The following is a 22,646-nucleotide window of genomic DNA, read 5'->3' as shown; positions in this document are numbered from 1 at the left end:
ATTAGTAAACAAACCTTTCAATAACTTTTATGAAATATTTAAAAATAGGTCCAAAATCCAAATTATTTTAAGGATAAGATGTTTATGACACTAAAACTCTTAAACCTCACAAATAATGCATGCAAATATAGACTTCAAATATCAAAGTATTCCTGTACAATAATCAATTTTTATTCTATTATAAAATGCATCATACAATTAAATAATTGTATTCTATTTATTAAAAATAGGTAGGTATGTACTACGTAGGTACTTATTGGAAAAAATAAATTTTAATTGTTGCCTATATAGGTAAGAGTAACCTATATAACGAATAATTTAGCAAACAAGATAAAAATCAGGTAGGTAGGTAGATTATACAAATTTTTTCACTTAGGTACCTACCTATAATACAAATTTGTAGGTTTAAATATTATTTTGTTACACCTATATTCTTATGACTATAATATAATATTAAATTGAAATTGCGACACACTGCCTCCAGGCTTCAATGTTTAATTTTCTTTCATTTCTGGAAATAAAATATTTAAAATTTAGTTTAAACAATTTTAAATACAACGTTTCATTATGTTTAACTAACTCTCTGAATTAATTTGAACAATAAGATTTTTTTTTAAATTCTTGAACAGGAATTTTACGTTAGATGTCGGATAAGACATTTTTGTAACATGAAATAGTTCACGTTTATTCATAAACAACTGCGATAACACTATATTTGCGTCAATACTGCAGTCATTTTTGATTTTTTTTTATCAATGTTTCATCAATAAACCTTTTTAATATTATGCAGTTGATAGTTGTATTGTATACCTATCAATCAATATGAATTTATTTATACATTTTATTGAAAAATTAATTGTCATCAAAATATCCATTTATGTGGAAATTTGTCCAAAAATGTGGAAATTAAAATTTAGTGTAACAGCTTCTATATTAATATACGAAACAAATTTATAACTAGGTTTGAAATGTGTACGACAAAAAAAAACACGGAAAAGCCCTAAGCCTACAAATGATTATCTTTTAGCATCACATATTTCTTTATAAAATTGTATAAATTATTAAAAAAACAAAAAAATCCTTAATTATTTTTTAGGATCAATTTTCAACTTATTTATATACACCTATATTTATGTATATATTATGTATTATGCACATAATCAAAAACCTTATCCTGGATTTTTATTTTTTTCCTTAAAGGAATTTATGCAGACATTTTTTAAAACTAAACTTTTCGACCGAAATAATATTATTAGGACGATAAATATTTAAGGAGATATAGCACAACTGATTTATAATGATAAACATGCGAGTTTCAGTAATACGTAGATTTAAGTCCTTTTTTAAATGACTGATTCATGACATACCGACACTCTGTCGTGAAAATGTACAAACTCGGGATTTATAAACTTACCCCTTTTGGATGGATGACATTTATCAACCGTACGGTTTGTAATTTAAAATGCATATGCAACATTAAATCATTAGAAATCGATTGGTTTTCAAGTGAAAAATATATCCCAATTGATATTCAGTATATAAATTGAAAAGTTAAACTACTATTATTGTATTATGCAGATGGACATTAATCAAATATTTAACTAACGATATGTGTGCATGTTTACCGAGTGAGACCGGCATGACGTTCGAGTAGGTATATTACTCGACTTACATTCGAGCTTTTATTATAATATTATAATAAGCATTATTGATCTAACTAGTCTAAGTACTTTAACTAAAAATCATTAATTCATTGGCATTTATTTATGTGTGAAAATACAAAAAATTAATAAAAAAAAAAATACATACATCTAGCTGTAATATTACGTTTAGCTATGTATATATCACATCGCAATAGTATACGAGGCATATTTCTATGAATCGTGCCTGCTACATCTGCGTTTTTCATTTTTATTATTAATTTTTACTTCTCGTATTATAATTTATAACTGTATACAGCATAAGTTCCCTTCAGGACTTAAGTATTTTACCTTGTTCTACAGTCTGAACGCTAATTGCATTATTAATTCAAGGTTAATATTGCATAGGCCATTCTCTCGTGTTGTCTCGAAAATATCATTAAATGCGAACTATGCTTTGTAGGCTTAGTAAACTTTCTGTTCGTACCCTATATGTGAATTTAAATATATACCTACTTGTTTATCATCGTATATTTATATGAAAATCGTAGGTGTGACTTGCGACACCAGCAACATAAGTTCTTGCGGTAATATTGTTTGTTTCATTAAACGCTTCTAAAATATATAGATTTTGCATCAAAATAATTGGCATGGCCTGCTTACTATAAATCAAATAATAATCATAAAACGTTTTGTACTCTAGTTCACATAAACACATAATATATATTATTATGTTCAAAGTATAATTATAATATGTATTATGGATTTTATCGGTTACATTGTCTAGTAGATAATAATATGTGGGTTGTGTGGATACTGGTTAAAATTAAGGAATGCGAATATCAAGTTAGTAAACATTCTTTTGAAATTGATTACGAAGGGCCGCGATTTTGTTTGGACAGGGTATTAATGATGTCGATGTTTGAGCAGAAGCGACATATTGTATAATATTATGTATACCTACGGTGTTATGAGTGCAAGTTATGAGCCTTTTGACAATTTTAGATAGATACAAGTACCCGCATATAGGTAGGCACTAGGTGCAAGTTATTATGCAAAAATATGTAAAATATATTTCGTCAGCATTGGAACTGAGAGGAAAATATCGCTTGTTCAAACAAATGTGTTCCGCAATAAAAAAATAATATATATATACAAAAAACATTTGCATATCAATCTCAGGATCATTAATAACACCGGAATTCTGGCGCTGCAAATGAATTTGCGTTTGTCGTCAACTGCAATATTCTACTAAATTAATAGTATTTCTTAAGCCCAAACAAATCATTTTAGTATGGAAGTGCCTAACATGTTTCAGGTCATGTAGTGTTCTTACACTTGGTGTCTTGTTTCATTATAAAATCGAGAAAAAGATACACATTTTATATAACGGTCAGTATATACCACGGACCAAGATATAATGGATTGGAAACGACATGTTCGGCGGGGGTCGGGGGACGGCCACGAAAAGGTGTCACTTAACTGATAAGGACACTGTTCTTGAAGTTTTCAGTGCTACCGGTGGTTTTATTTAGCTACACAATTTGTATCTTAGTCCGTGTTAAATACAGAGGGCGCTGTGAACTCCAGGAACACATAGCGACCCCCCGCACTTTGCCTCTTATACATACATTCGTGGCCGTGATAAGCTGCTCGTTTTCAGTCCATTATTATATCTTAGTCCGTGGTATATACTATACAGACTTCATTATTACAATTATATTTATGTTTAGGTTTTAGCTACCCGAAGTGATTTCTTGTCTTTTTGTACTGTTTGAAAAAATGTTTTTGCATATAGGTAATTCGAACTACTATTATAATAAGTAGTATAATAACATGTACGTTTTTGAAAAAAAATCAAACTGTTTTCTACTTTCAAATATTTTTTTTTTTTATGAATTGAAAACCGCTGTATACCTATCCCAAAACAGAATATTTATCTTTTATTATTTTCTTTGTTATCATTAAATTGCCGATTTATTAATCTTGACAACAAAAAAGGCCGTCGCAGGGTTATGTTACAATAAATTCGCAGAAAATCGGATCTTATTTCGTTTGTAGTTACAAAAAAAGAAAAAAAAAAAGATACACTTCATAATCTAACTATAGGTTTTAGATTTTTATTTGATGATTGGACTGATTTTATATAGAATATATAGACATTAATTGCAAATTAAACACAATTTGAATTATAGTGCTCTAGATACGGCGATACTGGTGATAAGGTTAGTGTTTGATCTAATCCTGATGTTTTGTTATTATGGAAGATCTTGTAAGATATTGTAAGGATGTTCACCGCAGATGTCGAAAGACAGGCGAGGGTCTTTTGGGTCATTTTATGAGTATATTATATAATCTGATCGTGTCTATAATGCGAAATCTGCAGACCATACTAATTCAGTATAAAATATATCGACTATTATCGAAACAATAGGAGTTTGTTCTTTATGAGGAATTAAAGTTTAGACAAATGGAATTGGGTGGTGGGATGGAGAGGTGGAGGTATTGTAGTAATTATAAAAACCGTCTCCATTATAGTTGGCGCAGAGGTGTAATAGGTTCTCTCTTTCTTTAAAAAAAAAAAAAAAAACATTTCTTCCACATTATTTCGTATATATTATATCTAAGGGGTCAGAACAATCCGGTGAATACCATACATTAACGTCTGCAGCTACGCGTACACTTATACACATGCACACAAGTATACTAAGTGCAGAAACTGCAGTATGAATGCATTCACGATGATGTGCATGTAAAATGTATATCATGACCCGAGAGTAAATGATAAAAGGGTGCGTGCAATATGTAGGTACATATGAAAAAAAACTTCGAAACAAACGCGGTGATTATATGCATGTAGTAATTACACGACGACGATACACGGTATAGGTAGGTAAACGACAATTACTTAAAAACAGCTTATTTAAATATAAAACACTAAACTATATCAGTGCACTGGTATATCGTAATAATTAATGAAACTTTTAATTTTCAAAATTAAATAGTATATAAAATCGATTAAACTTGGATTAGTTTTTTTTCTCCTTAGAATATCTTAGCGTATATATAAAATCAGTGACCACTATGTATATAATACACATGGCCGGATTTACCAATAAACCGCTCTTATATAATGCACGGATATAAATGCAACTAATCCATCAAACATTAAAAAAACTCACTTTATATTTTCGTCTGTATACCTAAAAAAAAAATGTTCTACTTGCGCTCCTAGGATTGTATTATATATTATACCATAACTTAACCTACCTATGTCCTATATGTACCTATAAGTAGTCTAATCCGAAATCCGGTCATGTCTATGTATATAATATATATATACTTACATAGACAGTCGAGGGATTATTTTAACAATGTACTTCCCTACTGTGTGCATGCATTATTTAAAAAAGAATTTCGTTTTTTCAAAAACTTAAGAAATATTCAATTCTATATTATAAATTATTTTAAATTTTGAAATGATAACTCATATTTTTATTTTTGTAAGCTGAACCTGCTGGTACCTTTCTAGAAAAAAAAAAGATGTAGGTGAGTAATTCACTGAGTATTATTGAATGTTGAACAAAAAATGTATGTATAGGTATTTCTTTTTTCAACCATGTTATGTTTGTATACTGGTTAACCTACTATCAACTTTTGATTTCTAAATGGCAATAGGTACATTCTGAAGAAGAATTCTTTTTTGTTGATAAGCATTTTAAGTATAAGTTATCTGACTTGTATATACATCAATTATTATTCCGAAGTACCATTCTTCATTAAACAACTTTTATCTTAACTTTAATGCTTATCAACAAAAAAGGATTCTCCTACAGATCATCTAAAAATATACCTATTGCCGCATTTAGAAATCAAAAGTTGATAGTAGGTTAACCAGTATACAAACATAACATGGTTGAAAAAAGAAAAATACTTCTTAAAAATTTCATGAATCCTATATATATTTCAAAATAAACATTTTTAAAACTATTTGAAGAAAATAGTGTTCTAAGAATCACTCATTAAATGCTGTTACTGTTTATATTCTACGTATTGAATAATATGAAACCTTTGTGCTTTAATAGTTCAATGTATACATTTATAATATATTTATTATAATACTTATTTAAGTACAGTTCATATTTTTATATTTTTTTCCTCCGGGTCAAGTATTTTTGAAACGTTGCCATTGCGGTTGAAATCTGAGCTATAAGGTAATCATTTTTCTGTTAAGTATTACTTATAGTATTTATTTTCATAGTATATGGCCGGATGGCCCCGCGTTCATCCACTTCAGGATTATGCTCATTGTACTTTGAAGAACAGTTTCGATTTTTCGAGTGATTATATAGTTAACGAAATCGACGTTTTAGATTTTTATCGGACTGAAGAAATTATTTGTTGTGGCACAGTTGACCTCAAATTGTATGATGAAAAACGGGTTTTATTTTACATTACATTAGAAATTAATGAACCAACAGCTGTTTTACCTTTACCTTCCGTCTTATTGATTATAAACATTCTATAATTTTCTTACTTTTTTATTAGTATAATGTTCTATAACTTATATAACTGAATTTTAAGTGTTTAGTATAATAACATAAGTAAGTAACCAGGTTTATGAATTGAATTTAATGTTTCTTTTTAAATATATTAATTTAAATACCTAGCTGGTATTTAAATAACCATTATAATAATTTAAATAATTGTGTTATTGTGAGTTGTTAATATTTTTATCGACTTTAATTTATTGAACCGTATTTCTATTATTATTATTATGTTTATGTTTTGTTCTAATAACTACTATTTTGATCATCTTGCTCTTCGTTTACATCTGAAAATTGAACAGTGTCCTAGATACGGATGAATGCAAATCTGAAATCGCTACTTTAACACTCCCCTGAACTAAACACAACTGAATAAGTAATATATTATATATATTTATATATATTAGGCCGAAGTAAAAGTTTGTGAGTGGACATTGGTAAATACATGATATACAAGTAGGTATACCGTAGAACATTTTTTTTAAATCCTTTAGAATTAATTTAAATGTTTCTTTATTTATTTATAACAAAATAATTAAATTGCTATAATAGGTAGGTACTCTATAAACAAATACAACTACTGTTATAATAGTATATGTTTTACTGGTAATTAATTAAGTATTATTATTAATAGCTTCTCAACTTAATATATTTCATATAGGTAACTTTTAGTTAGATTCATCAAAATATAAATCATATTAAACTTAAAAATGTATTTGAAAATAACTTTTCGGTTTTTTTTTTCTGTTCTAAAAAAATATATTTATTTATTTAAAAAACGTAAGGTATATTTTTTGGTTAGCTGATAATACATAACTAATCAACACGTTGTCAGCATTGGACCGTGTGATTTATTAAAAATATAGGTATGTATAAGTATGTTATTTGGTGTGTGTTGGTATCAAATCTAATAGAAAAAAAAGTATATTACTATAAAACTTTAGAAATCTTTTAGGTCCACTTTCGTAATGAAAATAAGTTTTTGTTAGAAAAGAGTAAGTACCTTTATTATAACTTGATGAAAATGTTGGATCATTTTATGTCAGAATGTAAAGTTTTTGTAGCTTCTTTGTTTTTAAAAAATACAATAAATGATAGGTACCTACATTTCTATATAGGAAATATAATACCTAATCATTCGACTCATTTCATTTTATTAAAAAATAACCGAAATAAAATATTATATACGTGCTATATTGCAAACGGCAAACCTGTCATAGTATTTATATATTATTAGGTACTTGCGGACTGCGGCTATGAAAATAATAATTTCAAACATATTTTTGTTTGGTTTCGAATACATTTTTCTTTCTTTATTGGGGTTAGTGAACGTAAATGTCATACAAATATGAATAATCTATATTAACAATTAACAAACGTGCTAAAGTATTTTTTTTTTATCGGTGATTAATGATAATTTTTAAAATAATAGATTTTGTACATGTAAACGTATAAGGTATATTATTACTGTGAATTTAGACTACTTTTAGGTATTTTAATTACGTTTATTGTATATTTTTAATTTAGTACTTACCGATTTTGTTCTACGATTTACAATTGTAATTTTGAAACACATTATACTGAACCTACCTATGTTATTTTTTATTATATTTTTACAACACTTTGGATATAAATTATACATTTTTATATACACAACTTAAAAGTAACATTGAAAATAATTTATCCACTTCTTATGTAATATAATAATCATTTTTCAGTTGGTAGATATATGTTACTATTATTACACAATTTTTATTCTGTTAAACATTACCGTAGGACGTAGATGGACAAATGATGGTTAATTATTTAAAGTAAAAAAGAGCTGGTTATAAGTTGAGAAGCGTCAATAATGTAATTAGTTATGAGGGGTATACGACGTTAGACAAACGAGAATAATTTCGATGTCGATATAGATGAAATTGCTGGAAGATAAAACAAGAAAAAAAGGATAGAATGATCAGAAATAAGTGAATGACAGCTGACAGGACATCCAATACACATCATAATAGTTTATAACAAATTTATATTTTTTAACAATTTATGATAAGTCCGTCAATCTTTGGTTGAATTGTTTTGGCAATTGATTTCAGACTTTTCTGTCGAGCATTAAAATAAATTGCTGTTTGATTTTAATGGTGTGAAATTCAATATTGCGCTATAAAATGTTTATTTCTGTATTTCTACGGGCAAGTCAGATTTAGAATCCCGACGATTTGGTAATTATACATTTGTACAACATTCGATACCTAAGTCTACTGTAAAGCGAGATTATACGTGTATGGCACTACGCCCGCGTGAAATTGCTTCAATGCATAGATGTGCTGACCTCGACAGCAGAGGGACATAATAATAATATTATAATATTATTACCGCTTAGGTACGTTACATGAACTTATGACTAATGACATATAAATGATATCGTAAAACGATACCGTGTATACGAAATTAACGATTGCCATTCGAACATTTCGGACGACAGAAAGCACATCCGGTTGCGTATTGTTATTTTTATTAATTATTACTATTATTCAGTACCGACGGCCATGGTGTATTATAATATTATTATGTAAGCGTACGTGTTTCACGTCGTTGCAATGTTATTGTGCCTATCTGTGTTCAAACTTTTTCCGCCGCTGAAATGTGATCTTATTTTTTTTCTTAAGCACTGCAGGATGCATAAAATATATTTAACTTATCCATAAAGCCGATAATGTTTACGTCATAGTATTCCAAACACGGATTTGCATAATATAGGTCGCACTAAAAATCATCGGCTGACGTTTGAAATCGAATGTTCCTGCACCCCGCTGTCGTCCGTGTAGTATCATCGTGTAATCTCGCGTTTTTTATTTAGTGTTTTACATATGTTCCGTCGTTCTGGGTGTCCCATTACTGAGAGAACGTGCGTGTGTGTGTGTGTGAGAGTGAGTGAGAGAGGGAGACATATGCGACACTTTTCAACACTTTGATATTGCGAATCGAGGTTATCGACGATACGTTTCGCGATTTCCGAGAAACGCCTACTAAGACGTTATAATGTAGATATTTGTGCATCGTCGAAATTAAGACAAAATAAAATATATTATTATAATAATATTATGTGTACATCGAGTTTTTGATAATTTATAATCATCGTTTGATATTTTAATATAATATCATATAATATATTATTATGTAAAGCTTACAATTTATATAGTTCTAAAGAACTTCTATTATTGTCTTAGAGCGTATATTACATGAACTGATTATCCCTACAACGAATGGTCCCTACCTCCTATTATGGGGTTATTGAGGAGTGGAGGTATTATAAATTATAAATAACAAAATATATTATATATGAGATATATTGTGTGTATATTGTGCTTCTTACCTTGACGCGCCGATCTTGGCTCGTAATCCTATGGAAACGATGTGTTTCCTCGGACCGATATAATGACGAGACTAGCCAATGTACCATATATTATTAGTCTCGTTCCGCGGACGACGAAACGAAAGAAATGGTCGGCTACGTTTTTCTAAAAGGCTCACTGACCGATGACGGAAAATATCATGGTTGTTGCCACCCAGTACCCGCTGGCCGGTAACCACTAATATGTGGACCATGGACCATGGTCGCCGAATTCATAGTATATAAATGGTATATAATATTATACTATATTATGGTCGATTTGGTTTACGTGTTACTCGTGTGCTTGCGACTCTATTAGCGTCATGTTTTTCTGTTTGATTTGCATCAAGGCGTTGTGCAGTGCGACGATATACCAGTGAAACGGGTCTTGTGTTATACCTACGTATATTGACGAGCCTCATTACTTCCGGCCCGACGAAAAGCGTCGCCCGTTTCACGAGGATTATAAGTCTAGGGCACCGTGTCAAGGTAAGACGCGCACATCAGTCATCTAGGTACTCTATAATGTGCATATTATCCATAGAATTGTCTCTACGGCCGTTACATAAAATGTATGTTGCATAGTTAAAGTAGGCTTGTACCTAACACCCTGCAAGTAAAACCCTTAAAATATTAGTCGCTGATTGTTCTTAATACCATAATAAAATAATAAATAAAATAATAATTGGAAAAATGATTAGATCTAGATTTTAGAATCTTAAATCCGAAAATTAGAATTTGAATAAATGCAGAATTTAGCATTAAAAGTTTAAAACTACAGGTTCACTAACTGATTATGGATTCCAACAAGTACTGCCAGTCCTCAAGATTAATTAATTTCATAAATCGTCGTTTTGATTCTTAATTGTTATTTTACATAATATGCCAATAATATTTGTGTTTGGAAACTTTTTTTTCGTTAGTATTAATCTCGTCATGTACCCCGAAACGACCATCTGAAAAAAATGTGTTTCACCTTGTCGCGCATTCTTAGTCCTGTATTATACGAAATGGCCCCGCTCGAGCAGCCGTGTTAGTAGTGCTGCTCCAGCGCGGCGTTCCGTACGCAAATCGAGAGAACACCCGTGCGCGTCTGTGCCCGAATACGACGGGAATACTACACTGCATAAACGCAGTGCACGCCGGAACGCACACACTAGGTCAGTGGACGTGCCAGTTTAAATCTACGCACCGCCACACCGCCACGCACTCCGCGCGCACACGCACACGTAAGACACGCTGCGTAGACGCGTACACAAGCGCCCGGTCACGCGAACAACAAACGCACACACAAACACCACCGTCGAGCGACGGAGTGGAGAGAGGAGAGAACAGCTGATCGGTTGTATGCACGTGGTCGATTCAGCCGCCGCCGCTGCAGTTTGAACATCCAGACGTTGCCCTCGCCACCGCCCCTCCCACCATCTCTCCGTCCAACCGCATCGTCGGCGCGGGCCGGAGTTCAACTCCCCGCGCCCCGCCCGCCATCACCGACGAGTGTTGTGTACCCCACCGATTGTTGTGTACGCGGTGGCGTTCCGAGCGGTGGGTAAGGTACTCCGCCGGTAGTGGTGTGTGGTGGTGCAGTGGTGAGGGGGGGGAGGGGTGGTGTGGATCGGCGGCGTATAATTTCCGTGCGTCCAACCGGCCCTTTAGTAGTATTCGTCGGCGAAGCGATTTTGGTCGCGCGTTTCACGGTCGTCGTCGTCGCCGTCGCGGTCCGCACTAGGGCGCCGCGTCTTTAGTGCGCGTTACCAAGTTCGTGGTCGTCGTTGGAGGGATCATCGAAACACGTTTCGGTCTTATTACCACCGCCGATTTCGGATCATTTCAATTTCAGTTCACGCAGAACACGTGAGTACTGGTTTTTCTTTTTCTTCGCGTGGGTATACGACCGTTCGAAAATACGTTATCGTCGATAAGCACGTTTTTTTTTTTTTTTTTTTCCGATATCGATCGATCGGAGTAACACACGACCGATGACGTACATCATTGTTGTTGCTCGTTTTATTTATGTAATTAATCATTATTATTATAAGTTAATATCGTGTGCGCGGTTCTATAAAATTATTCTACCCACACCGGGTTTCGAGACTATTCTGGAATGTTTTTTTTTTTGTTTTTGTTTTTGTTCGTTCGAATCGATACCACCAGCCGTTCAAAATTTGTTATTCAAATTTCAAATCCAGTTTCCGAGTTCCGAGTGTTACACACGTCATGCACACGCACTACAACACACACGCGTAGTGCGTTCGTCGTTTTAATTGTTTGCGTCGCAACAGATTGTCTTAATAGTACCCAATACTTGACGCCAGATTATTTTAATATTTTCTCATTGTTTCTGTTCGAAAACGACGTTACGAAACCGGTTTCACGTTCGATATACTATAAGGGTTCACCCTTCTATAATAATACAACATACAATATAATATTATAATAGGTAGTAACCATCACTTGTGAGTACGTACCGGCATGGCACTACACTAATAGTGATGTTTATTACAATATGATCGGTGTGCCCGCCGCCGTCCGCGACTGACAAGAGATACGAGGAGTGCCCCTCTGAGTAGCAATTTTTTCATAAAAATTTCAAACCCTAATCGCAATTAATAAAGATACATATACGATATTCATTAATAATCTCTTTTGAACAGAGTGTAGACTGTCTAGGTGTTGAATTGTTATTAGATACATGCGAACAGTTTGAATTCACATAACACATAATATATTATTATTATGCATACCGATTACCGTTTTGTGATGGGAAAATGTACCGTACCCCCCCCCCCCACCACCACCACATTCTCCATCATTGCTGTCATGTTCTACGATACTACACGTACGTACCTAATATTATGTACGTACGTGTACTCCAAATTCTCTAATTCTATACAATATATTCAATGCGTGCGCGCGTGTGTGTGTGTGTGTGTTTGGTCGCGTTTCTGTGCGAACGCAATAAGCCATATTATTATAATATAATAATAATATAATCATTGCGATATTACCTATTATTATTTTATGATCGATGCGCTATATATACTTAATACCGTTTTTTTATCGATTTCGAACGGACGTGTTTGTCGAATTTATAATGTGTGTGTGTGTGTTTGCGCACAATGTATTATATGCTAATCAAACGTTCAAACGTAGGTACCTGTGTGCCGTGACATTGACAGATTATGACGTGTACTCACACCGTGTTCTAGGTATAGTCGGCACCACTCGGCATATACACAATATATAGGGGGTGTAGTCGTGTAGACATTAAATATTTTAAAAATAGAACTACGCGAATTGAAAAAAAACTGACATCGATAAAACGAAATCGCATCGCGATATAATTTATAGGTGGTATACACAGTGGTACACTCACGAACCATTAATTATATTATTTATTTTGCCACCTCAGCGCCTCACACTCCGTTTTCTGTTGTGTTTTAGTGTCGGGAGTGGAGCAAACGTAGCGTTTTGCCCCCCCCCCCCCCCCCACGAATAATACCGGGAGGCAATTGCGCCCCCTTGACGCGCCTCCCTCCCCATCACAAAAATAAAGCCGCCCATGGTTCTAAGTCATGTGTCGTTATTATCATATAATAATATGTCGGGCTGCGCTCGAGTTGTTCTCGACCAAATATCATTATTTACCGCGATCGAGCGAATCACGCGTACCTACACTATATTATACAGAATTCGATGAAACTGCGTTCGCGATAAAATAAATAATAATAATCAATAACATATTATATAATGTCGTGTGGCTGCTGCTGTACAGGTCCTGTTCAAAAATATTATGCCTTTTGAAAAATAACACTTATTTTACGAATGACTTGCTCTCCGGAACACGCATGGCATTGATCATACCGCGCTGCAAAATATGTTTCTGTGAGTGGTTCTCGTTGCAGGCGATTCGTGCGGTGCACTTATTGTTTATTATTTAATAATATTACACTTTTGTTTGCGTTGCTCATACGCGTAATACACGCGGAATTCACCGCTCGTTCGCCGCAATCGAGAGCGAGCGAAGGAAAGGAAAAAAAACATACAATATTCAAACGACTATAATAATCACGATACACGAAGCAGTGAAGTTAGTTCACTGTGCGTCTCCCGTATACATTATTATTATTATTATTTATCATTATACCCACGTAAGTTTTTGTTTCTCGGACGTCATATTTTTATATTTTTATCATTTGCACCGAATATATAACTATCCGTTTCGAGTAGGGTGTGCAACAAACGCATCGGTTTTGGCCAGTGTGTACCTGGTACTTAAAGGGCCCAATATGCATTTTTTTACAGAAGGGCCCCCAAAAATGTTATTTAAAAATGATAAAAAAAGTGCTAATATACAGGTAGTGGAAAATATTATATTTTTTTGAAGGTACCTTACTTAAAATACTCATTAGTTGTACTGCATGGTTGTATAGTAATTGCCTATTTATAATTCTAAAAAATCATATAAATAATAGCCAATAGGTGGGTACCTTATATTATTATACAACTTAATATTTTTTAACGCGATTCAAGTTGTGTAATTGATTTTATTTATATCAGTAACTTTTGATAAAATGATTATACTATATAATAGTGTTATAATTTGTAATGATATATTATATAATAATATTCAATATTCATAGTCGTCGACAAAAATATTGCCGGGGGCCCCGGACGCGTTCGTGGCCTAGCGGCTATGGCCAGGCCGACACTGGTTTTGGTCCATTTACTTATTATTTAATACGCACGTCGCGAACCTACCTGTACACAATATTATTATTATTATAATGCAACAGCGGCAGTAGACAATGTAATAATAATATCTTTAAATGAATATAAACGCGCTGCAGCAAAGTCGTACGAATTTCGAAATGGACGTATTGGCTTCGTGTAACTACGAGCAACGCGTGTAACAACACAAATCTTAGAAACGCGTGTCCACGTCATACCTATACCTTTAAATATAATATATTATACAGCTTTTGAAGGCGAGTAGATGGAAATCGATCGAATTATACCTGTACAATATACGCGATGCAGTAGATACAACAATGAATGCGGCTATAATTACCTAGAATCACGAATACTATATGAATGGTTTGGCGAAAAAATTGACATTCATATTTTCTAAATAGTAGCTACGTATCTTTTTGCGGTTCCGGGAGTTCAGGCGTATGTGTTGGATTTGAACAAAGTCAAAAAAAAAAATTAAATACTCGGTAACCGAGCGTTTGTTTTTTTTTTTTGTCGAGGAATCTTTTTACACTGTGTGCTTGAATACAATACTAACATTATAACATAATATTATACGCATTTTATACCTACGCGCTTCGTTACAACATGTCTATAAAATATATAGTCGCTCCGACACGAACAACTGATATGTGCCGTGTGTGTTGTTTAAAATAACAAGAGAACGAGATGCGGCGGTGGCGCCATTTTAGGGTTTCAAACAATTAAGTAACGAATATTTTATGCAGACCGGTGTTGTTCACCACTGGGCCTTGTTATGTGATGAAAACCGAGCGCTTCGTATAATATGCATGATGCACACGTGTAGTTAAAACGTTATTTAATGGTGATAAGACGATTTATTAATAATCATTTCGGTCGGATCCAATACGAGAAAAATTATGGTCCTCGAAAAACACCTATAACCTCCCTCCTCATTCCACCTCACACTATGACATATATCGAATATCAATTATAGGTCTGTTACATAATTATTATTATAATCTCTTGATAGTACAAACACAATATTAGTTGTAAATGATTGACAAGCGATTTTAAGGCTAAAGAACAATGAACCGATATTATCAAAATATAAAAAGCAATGTTATCGATAGCATATAATATAGGTTAGGTTAGGTACCTATGATCACATCTATTTATTTTTTTGTTATGTTTTTATGTTTTTTCGCTCAAATACTGAGTATTAAATTGTTTGAAGTACATTTGTATTTAAAAAGATTACCCGAGATAACTATTTATTTTTATTAATAAACTTTAAAAAAAAAGGTTGACAGCAGATGCCTTCGAAAAAATCGTTTTTTAAATTTTGATTATTATAGTGTTTTTCAGTAAGTTAAAATATTTACAATGATATTGTAAAACTGTTAATTAATTTCCCAATCTATTTATTATCAATATAATATGTGAACTTATTTTTGATATGTATCGTACCAAGACAGTAACAATATTTTATATTTACTGACCGCTGATTACAATTTTAAAACCCATTAAATAATATGGTAGATTACACAATTTCTGACGTTTTAAAGCTATCATCTAATATTATAATAAATACTACGTGTTTATTATTAAAACTAATAACTATTAACTATTATTATCTGTTATAATATATACAGTATATACCTAGGTATATAATATATAGTATGTGCACATAAATACATAATACCATTGTATATAATATTATAATAGCATACAATATATTATACTCAATGATAATACCCATCGGCCATTACTTACTAGTTAAGCAAATTATAAAATAGATTTTATTTATTATATGATATTTTTGACACGTCGCTTCACAATTCTCTCATAATTGTAATTTAATAGTTATATAAAACAAGATGATTATTTCCACATTATTTATTATACATTATAAACTTTAATAATAATAGATAATAATAATAGATAACAATTTTTTTCTGAATATTTGTTATACATATTCTTTTAATACTTTTGTGTGCTTAATCATTTTTTTTCATTAGGTTTTTAATTACGATCTAGAGATTGACGTTCTGTTATAACTTATAAATAAATTTAATTATTTCACGGAAAATAATTTTCAATTTTTAATTACTTTTATACTTGGATAGTTTTTGTCATACCAGCCACTGTATACCTACATATAGTGGACGGCGGGGCCGTGGTGCAAATAAGTTTTTGAATAAAACGCGAAGGTATGCACATAATTTGTCACCTCAAAACCGTTCGTGCGAATCGTTTTTTCTCAATTCCCGAGTCTGCTGTGCAACAGTAGTGGTTTGTTAGTCGTCGAATTTACTTGATAAAAATAATAGATACCTCGCCGAGTTGAAAAATCGATTTCATCTGTATTAATTTGGCTCATTCGTAGTTTTTCCCTCTCAAATACGTGTCCGATCGAATATTTTTCATTGTTTATACGACAATTATATACATTTGTCTTCCATAACTATTTTCGAGATGCTCTCAGATATAGAGTGTAATTTGCGAGTGTGAACAATGTGACGGCTATTGTTGTTTTTTAATTTTCCTCTTTGTATGCTGCGCATATGACCCGTACTATGTAACACGTGACTTCCCTCGCACTCCTAGAAATGTGATCATTCGCACATGATATTTTACTTTGCAGCTATATGTCGACAATATAATATTATTGACAACCGCGTTCGACGGGTTACAGATAAATTAAAAATAATTTTTTGCAGTGAATGAAATTATTGTTATCAGTCATATCGTCTTGTATACAAAATGGGCAGTACAATTACCGTTGAGTTAACAACGAGAAGGATGAAAAATTCGTGGATAAAATAATTGGGCATTCATTTTAATAAGTTATTAACCTGCTAAATCTTCATTTTAAATGCGAATTTATTGATATCTCAGCATTTATTATCAATTATGCAAACTTTAAACCTTGTGATGCGATTTGCGTAACCTTCCAAATGCATAATATATTTTGGTCGAAACAAATTAACATCAATTATATAATAATTAGCTGCATTATAAATTATAATATATTATAATTTAAAATTCAAGGTTTTATTTTTGCATTTAGGTCATTAACCTAACAAAATGTGGTACATTTACCTACTTATTCTTATAGGTAATCATAATATTATGAACGGTGGTGTTCGTAAAAACTGTTTATGGATTATCAATATAATATACTTTTCTTAAATCTGTATGATTAATAATAATTTGTATACGTTTTGATACATATTTAGCCATTAAAATGAAAACTTAATATTAAATATTAATGACTATTTCGCATATTTACGGTCGGAAGTGTCATAGATGTTTGAATTATTATATTAATAAAATAATTATTTGGCTCAAATTGAAAACTGGTGTAGTTTAAAGATAATACTTACTTGCTTTTAATATTAATTGCATAATGTAGGTATATAGAGGAAATTAATGAAATTATAAGAACTATTTTATCGCACATCTATATTATTGTTGGATATTGTACAATTTTAACGATAAAATAATATAGGAGACACCTATAGGTACAAACCATATACCGCAGCTATTGGACAAATAACGTGCCTATAGAGCTTTTATTTAATTATTCGATTTGGAAATAAACGTGTAATTTATAATATTTTATTTGACACACTATAAGGCAGTAGGTATATATAGTGCCTATATAATTCGACATCCTTAATAATTGGGACCTGCCTTTTGTGTTGGGTTAAATATATTGCATCTATATTCTATATTTCTACACTCAACTGATCTAAACTAATGAACAACTTTAGTAACCCACACGGAAACAATTCATTGACGGTGTCAATTGCGATCAATTTGTTTCTCATCGTTATATCGTACCGCGCAAAATAAACCATTTGCGTAATATTATACAAGTACTCTCTATATATATAGGTACACTCTGAACGAAAACGCCGACGTATGTGCCTGGGCGAGCACAACACACGTATATAGTGGATCTTGTTGTTATTATTTAATTTTTGTGAAAGGGATTGTTCTGTGGGTTCTTGTTGTGTTGTATGCGCACATAGTTGCCGGTTCGCGAAATTATTAACAAATACAAAATCTTTTCGGTCGACCGAACTCGGTTATTTGTTATGAATTTTTACTTCGTCCTTATAATATAGGTAATATAATATTGCAGACTGTGTGTTTTTGGAATTAATGCGCACGCACTCCAGCAACGTATATATTCTATTAGACGTAGGTACAAGTATTATATTTTTACGTACAAACATTATAATATGACTCCTGTGAAAAGGGTCTAAACTGTTAATAAATCCGCCAGAGGGGTGAACTGCAGCAATATTTGAATTTGTGCCTGTAGAAACGTCGAATGAATAAAAAATAATTATAATTGAATCCTTCGCGGAAACTCGAAAAATAATTTAGTTAAAAATTCATTCAATGATCGTACCGGGATTCTGCATGATCGTTATCGCGACCACGCGCGTGCGTGACTCCACGCCAACACGAATATGACGTGACGATGCCTACATAACTCCGATTGCAATTTCTTCTGCTCATAATTTAACTTTCAACGTACGTAGATATCTATGATGCGATCCCGCAAAGTTCTAATGCAATGGTGTATCGGAGTGATGGTGTTTATAATACTCTATACATCTCAATATTCAATCTGCATCGCAAATGTCGGTAGTGCGGAAGTGAATATACAGCTATATTATAGTCATTATTCTAACTAGCTGTTAGTTGTCAATGGAATTTAATTTATTTTCGTCGGGGGCAACAATTATTTCTCATTACCTCTACTCACCTTTTGTACCACACATACTTAATTTATAGGGTGAGGGGAGGGGGGTACCCACGGACCCCCACCCTCCAAAAAAAAGGGTGGGCGGTCGCACCTCTTGTGTTATAGGTTCGGCGCCACTGATCGAGGGGAAGAATTATTGTGAACACAATACATTTGTTGTACCTTATTGATATTTTTACGTTTATTGATTTGTATTATTTGTTCAACTATTATAAATTATGGTACTGTGATTTGTGCGAGCGCATAATGATAAATAATTTAAATGCGGCAATAGTAGAAAACGAATTGAAAATCGAAAACGTTGCAGTGATTCTCTTGTTGAATTGCGTTAATTTAGGGGGAAATATAACATGTTGTTTATAAGCGTGCAATTTGTGGAATTGAATTTCTACACAAAAAGTTAAATCGTGTGGAATCGATGGTACCTATCCGACTATATACATTACCTATACCGCAGTTGCAGTGTATAGGTATTTTTTTTTATTCGTGATTTGATTCGTTAACTATACATTATATCGTTTTTCTCTTTATCTGTCAAAAAATAAACGTTTCATGTTCTCACGTGCTCGCATTATTATAGCAATAAATAATATTATATTATAGTTTCTAACACGAAACGTTTAGAACCGTTACTCTTGGAAACAATGCCAGCAGACTCCCCGTTGCCTTATAATATAAAATCTATAATAACAATATTTATAATCACTAATCATATCGAACACCACACACGGACGCACTAAAATATCATCTTTATTATAATATTATAATATCTCACCCGATAACGGGTTCTCTGTCTTGGGTAAATGGGCGGCCTCCCGATCAATTGCTTTTGTTTTATTTCAACTGTGATATAATAATAAAACGTTTGAAACAAATAAAACACCGTTTCAGACTAAGCTGACGTAGACGCGTTGCGTAAAATATACGAAGGAAAAAAAATCGAAAACTCTCGGCGGCGTGCATTGCAGGTGGCCGGTCATCAGGTCAGAGATCATCGTAGGCCGATGATATTTTATGTATAGCAGCAGCTTCGGTAAAACTGATCACATATTATATTTGTGTATATAATATTATAAACTATGATGTATTATATTGTACAATATGTATATCTCTCCATGACGTCCATGCACGCACACAGTTTGTTCTCAGTTCTATATAATATTATTATATTCGTATGGTGGTTATGTTTTAAATTCATTTTTTTTTTCTTACCTCTCGATCGCCGTGGTTAGTCCCTATTGATTTCCTCGTTCGCCGCCACGTGTGGGTGTGTAGTTATATATACATATACAGGAGAGCTCGCCAACTTTTTTTTCACCGAACACGCGAACAAACACCTGGTTATTGGGTTCTCTATATATACGGCATTGCAGCTCTCGTACTCTGCTAGCCGGGTAGGTACTATATATATTATGTGTATGTTGACTTATTATTGCATTATTATTATCATCAGCATCATCGTCGTCGTATATAGGTACCTACATACATGTTATAATAAATACGGGAAGTGTCCTCGTCGTATGTCGCCGTAGAAATATATTGCAGGCCACTCTACACCGTAAAGTGTACAATAATATTATTACATATTACATATATACGATGGTGTTTGCGCATTTTCGGCGTGAGAGAAAAAAAATACGCTCAATCGATTTATGTACGGTTTATATATTATATATATGTATATATTTACGGTTTTGTCGCGTTCTTATATGGCGTAATAAAAACGTCAATGTCATCGTCTCGGTGGAATGTCGTGTTTCGAGCGCGAATAATATAAGGACTAAGGAGGTATATAAGGTATATATATAAAAATCGCGGATACATGATAATATGCGTAATATTCCGTTCAATTATACACCTATATATTATATGTACAAGTTTTTACGTATGCGACGTTGTCGCTTATCAGAGTGGTTTGAGCAAACAATTTAACACTTTTTACAGCATACTGCTGCAAACGGCTAACACGCGTAAAAGGCTTAAAATAATATATTAAAAATATATAATATATATAGATGTTTTTTTTTAAACTCTGTTGCACGTAATATATAATATATATATATATGCAATGTGTACACAGAATACTATAAACGATTTCCGACATCCATTGTTTTTGTAATAACTGATTCTCGTGGGACGTTTATAGACATTTTTTAAAAATTATGATCATTTATGATATACCTATAGTTTTTTTATGTGTGATTTAGCTATATATAATATAATATGTATATTATACATACCTTTCTATGATATATGGCTAGTTTATTAATGTATTGTTAAACTCTGTTAGCAAATGTTTTTTTGAAATTAAATATCGTTTTTTATGTAGTAGATTTGTTTTAATGTTTATAATAATTGCAGTCGCGTCTGTATTATATTCTATATTCAACAATACATTTTCGTCAAAATTTCATAGTCTCAAGAACGACACAAACCGCGTAAATCGTAGCCAGCCACTGTCGCTGGGGCGAGACCGGTTCGAAATCGATTAACGGCGCAATTCATTTGTTATTCTGCATTGCCACCGCGGATGTTCGTGCGCGACCTTTTTTCGCCCTTGCTCAAAAATTTTTTACCATTCGACCGCGACCGACGCGCACGTATACCTGCGTGTATATATATATACACTCGCTAAACGTTGAATGCGATGATTTGGTCTTATATAGTTATATCTTATCAGTCGAATAGTCGATGTTTTTTATTATAAAGGAATGGACTGCTATTGAGAGGACACGTCTATACCAAAATATAATATGCATTATACATACTTTGATCGAAATGGTGACCAACCGAGGTGAATTATAAATCGAACTTACAATACTATATAATAGGAAATAGGAATATAGTTCCCATGCCGCGATAACACGCCTCGACGTCTTATGTATTATACAGTTCGATCACAAAAATATACGTCTCGTGTTCATTCCTTTATTATTTATATAGGTCGTTCCAAACAATTTGTTCGTGGTATAATATTCCCAAGACAACCTCTCGAAAAGCGTACCATCATATAATACGATGCGGGGATGGGTCACGCGCTGCCAGTATCTCGGATTATAATATATATATATTATATTGATATATAGGTGATGTAGCTAACCCACAACCTAAAATTGCTCGTCGAATAGAACCGCGTACATATATATACATACACCTGTAATGATTCAAACCTGATGTATGCAACGGGGTGTATTTATTATACTATGACATAATACAACTGTAAGAAAAAAAAATTGTTGGTTTCATATTATAATATTATGCGTATTATACGATTTAAACATTATACGATTCTTTAAAACTGTTCATCTCAACAAATTATATATAATAATAATAATATTTTGCAGTTGTAGAAAAAAAAAAACCACCGCGTTATGCCGGGCAGTAGGCCGTGGTAATGAAACCCGTGCGCTTAATGGAGTTATTAAATCGCACACACGGTTTGTACAGTAATAATAATAGTGCGTGCGGCGTTTGTTTTGCGCGACTAAAACAGGATATGCGTAATTGTCTTGAATATAAAACATGTACATGTTGTGTATAGACGTCGAGTCGTCGTAGCGTATATACTGCAG

At 32.6% G+C, this 22,646-nt stretch overlaps 1 protein-coding gene across 8 annotated transcripts in view; it reads left to right on the top strand.

The window, feature by feature from the left end:
• LOC132943197 (serine/threonine-protein kinase tricornered) overlaps positions 1 to 22,646 on the top strand; it is a 141,168-nt gene that overhangs the window by 73,438 nt on the left and 45,084 nt on the right. The window contains exon 1 of one of the 8 annotated variants that reach the window (XM_061012070.1): positions 11,222 to 11,429. The exons of the other annotated variants lie outside the window; for them this stretch is intronic. The gene's annotated coding sequence lies outside the window, so the exon portion shown is untranslated. Of the gene's footprint in view, positions 1 to 11,221; positions 11,430 to 22,646 lie in introns of those variants that run through there. 8 annotated transcript variants of the gene reach the window in all.

Source organism: Metopolophium dirhodum, chromosome 4, assembly GCF_019925205.1.
Source record: "Metopolophium dirhodum isolate CAU chromosome 4, ASM1992520v1, whole genome shotgun sequence".
Classification (NCBI taxonomy): domain Eukaryota; kingdom Metazoa; phylum Arthropoda; class Insecta; order Hemiptera; family Aphididae; genus Metopolophium; species Metopolophium dirhodum.
The sequence above is the reverse complement of the archived record's forward strand: the minus strand, read 5'-3'. Positions and strand labels throughout refer to the sequence as shown.